The sequence below is a fragment of the Trichechus manatus genome, unplaced genomic scaffold, assembly GCF_000243295.1.
Source record: "Trichechus manatus latirostris isolate Lorelei unplaced genomic scaffold, TriManLat1.0 scaffold00187, whole genome shotgun sequence".
NCBI classification, from domain to species: Eukaryota; Metazoa; Chordata; class Mammalia; order Sirenia; family Trichechidae; genus Trichechus; species Trichechus manatus.
In genome coordinates, this window is record NW_004444123.1 from 4934099 (window position 1) to 4937596 (window position 3498).

Consider the following 3498-nt stretch of genomic DNA (forward strand, 5'->3'; position numbering starts at 1 on the left):
GCTGGCTCACAAGGCTGTAGAAGCTGACAAATCAGGTCAGATGATAGGCTGCTGGTGCAAGGGGCTGCGAGAGCTGGCGAATCTCAGAATTGGCAGGTCAGACAGCAGGCTGCTGGCAAAAGCTCGAAGAACTGCAGGTCAGGTGATCTCGAACTGGATGCGGGATCCAGAGTGAGAGAGAACTTTCCCACAGCATTCATATCCATTTAATGCAGACCACACTCTCAAGGAAACTCCTCCTACTAGAGAAGGCGGTGACTGGAGTCACACCCTTTAGTAAGGGTAGAGACTGGGGTAAGTGTGGCGACTTGAGTCACACCCTCTAGTAAGGTAGTGACTCAAGATACATCCCTAATCCTGCCTCATTAACACAACCACAGGCATATAGGCTAGGATTCACTACACATCACAAAATGGAGAATAATTACATCAGATCACAAAATGGAGGGAAAAACCATACAATACTGGGAATCATGGCCTACCCAAGTTGACACATAACCCCAACCATCACAAGTTCCATATACCTTATTTGGCATGGTCTCATTCAATCATTGTGTGTGAGTCACAAAGACTACGGCTAGAAGGGCTGTATTAAGTAATTCACTGCACTGCAGGGACAAAAAGAACGAAGCATTAGTCTTGTCTTCCAGTTGCCTCCTGGCCATTTCTAAGAGGCGGTCTTGACCAATAGGTGGCTCCCAAATTTTTATATAGGAGGGGCTGGTTGGAAGAAGGTTTGAAGCTGTGTTTACATGTGATGAGAAGCCCTGGTGGCACAGTGGTTAAGTGCTCAGCTGCTAACTGAAAGTCTGCACTTCGAACCCACCAGCCACTCCTTGGGAGAAAGATGTGGCAGTCTGCTTGTGTAAAGATTACAGCCCAGAAAACCCTGTGGGGCAGTTCTGCTCTGTCCTATAGAGTCACTATGAGTCAGAATCGACTCGACAGCAATGGGTTTGAGTGTTTTTTGTTTTTTTTTTTTTGGTTTTACATATGATTAGAAAAATGTCAATTTTCCACACCAAAGGAGGATTTATGGAAATTATAAAACCTACCAACCCACTTCTTAGCACTGTCACTATCCAGACTTCACTGCAAGTTCAGCCCATTAAAAATGGAGCCCAGCATTTCCCCCTTAAAACTTGCTCCTCACCCCTTCCCCAAACTTCCCCATCTGTTTAAGGCAATATTTTCCTTGTCAGTCAGGTTAAAAATGCCAGAACTATCTTTAATTCTCCTCCCCAGCTTTTTCCCTCCCAGTACCCAATTAGTCACCAAACCCTATCAATTCTTCCTTCATAATGTCTTGGAAGCTTTCTTCTATTTTTTTCTATTCCAGCAGAACAGAAATAGAACATGAGGATCTGGCTCCCCAGTCTGGATGAGAAGAGGGGAAACACACACCACGTACAAGTGAAAAAAATTGCATAGGAATAAGAAAAATATCAAGAAATGCAAAATAATATAGCTCCAAACAAGCTTTATATGCAGATCCTGAAGCAATGGCTGGCACTGCATGTCTTGTAGAAAGCCAGAGCAGCTGGAGTCCTTCCTCTATATTCAAGGGCAGTGCTGAGGCCTCTGGGGTCCAGCTCAGGCCACTCTGATGATTGCAGCCGCTACTCTTTAGGATTAGGAAATCTTCACTTTCAGATTAACTAATCCCCACCCAGAGCACCAAACCCAAAACCAGACCCACTGCCATCGAGTTGATTCTGACTCCTAGTGACCCCACAGGTTTCCAAGGCTGTAAATCTCTATGGAAGACAACTGTACATCTTTCTCCTGAGGAGCAGCTGGTGGTTTCCAACTGACGACCCTTCAGTTAGCAGCTGAGCGCTTTAACCACTGTGCCACCAGGACTCCTTACGTAAATACATCTTGTTGTTGGGTGCCCTGGAGTTGATTCCAACTCATAGTGACGCCATGTGACAGAGTAGAACTGCCCCATAGGGTTTTCTAGGCTGTAATCTTTATGGGAGTAGATGGCTGCGTGGGTTGGAACTGCCAACATTTCAGTTGGCAGCCGAGCACTTAACTGTTGTGCCACCAGGGCTCTGTGTATGTATTTGGGTGTGTGTGTACACTCAATCTAAACTAGTCTCAGCACAATTTATCAAGAGTATTTCATCCTAATTAAAAAAATTTTTATGTTTATACTTTACCCTCACCTGGACAGCTCCCGCTTTTGATTCTGACTGTCCCTCACTCTCCCCGTAACAACCAGCACAGCGTTGCACTGTTTGTAGTCTCTGAATTCAATGTCTGTTAAATCATAGAGCCTCAGAATTTTAGAGTCAGAAGGAATCTCTTCTCTAATCCTTTACGGATGAAGCAACAGGCTTAGAGAAAGTAGGTGACTTGCCCAAAGTCAGAACTGGTTAGCGAGAAAGCAAGGGCCAGAACGCAGGTTTGCGCCCAGGTTCTCCCGCTTGCAGTCTGAACCCTAAGCTGTCCTTAGATAATCAGTGACAGAAATATCTGACTTTACACAAGGTCTCCTGGGGATGGTAGTGGCGATGGCATGATAGGCTTCATTGAAACATTTACAAAGATTCGGTTCTCGACACTCCTAAGACTGCCCGAAGGAGTAACTTCTCAGCTCCGTGTTGAGCAGTCACAAGTTCCTGCAATACTTGTTTGAGTGTGTCGGCACCGTCTCAGGTTCTCCTGACCCGAGGGCGACCCAAAGGCCCCCAACGCAGGGGCTCCCCCTCCTGCCCCTTCCCCGGCTGCCGGCTGTCACGGCGGCGGCGCGGCCCGCCCCCACATGGACTCGGGCCGGGAGGATGAAAGTCTGAATGCTTCCCGGTCCCCGCAGGTGTACGACGGTCTGCGGGTACCCGCAGCGCCGGAGCTGGAACTCCGCGGCCCCCAAGGGTCCCGCCGGGTCCGCCCTGCCCTCCCCCTCCCCTCCCCCCTCCCGCTGCACGCGGCCCGCGTCCTCTCCCCTCCCCCACGACGCCCGGCGCTGCACCCGGCCGCGGCCCCCGGCCCACGCCCGGCTCCTGGATGGAAAGGCCGGGTCCCCTTCGGCTGGAGTCGTGACCCCGCCCCTTCCCGCCCTCATCGCGAATCTACCCAATGGCGAGCGCGAATGGGCGAGGCGTGGCGGCTGTCGTGAGGAGGTCCTTGGCCAATAGGGAAGCGTGCCGGGCCCGGTGGGCGGGGCGTCGAGGCCTTGTCACGCTCGGGTCCGTGTGAAAACGGGGTTCCGAGTGCAAAGCAAAGTTTTTTTGTAAACCGTCTGCAAAGGCGGGGGGGCGAGGAAGGCGTCCGAGACCGGGCCGAGTGCAGCTACCGTGGCCGCCGCCTCTCTGGCTCTTAAACCGTCGGCTCCTCAGCCCGAGCCGCAGCGAAGACCGAGAGCCCACACATGCTCGGAGCCTTCCCGGCGCAGAGCTGCCCGTCGCCCGCCGCCGCTGCCCGCCTGCTCCTGCTCCGGCTCCTCGTCCCCCGGCCCCGGGAGCCCCAGCTTCCCGCCGCCGCCTCTGCCGC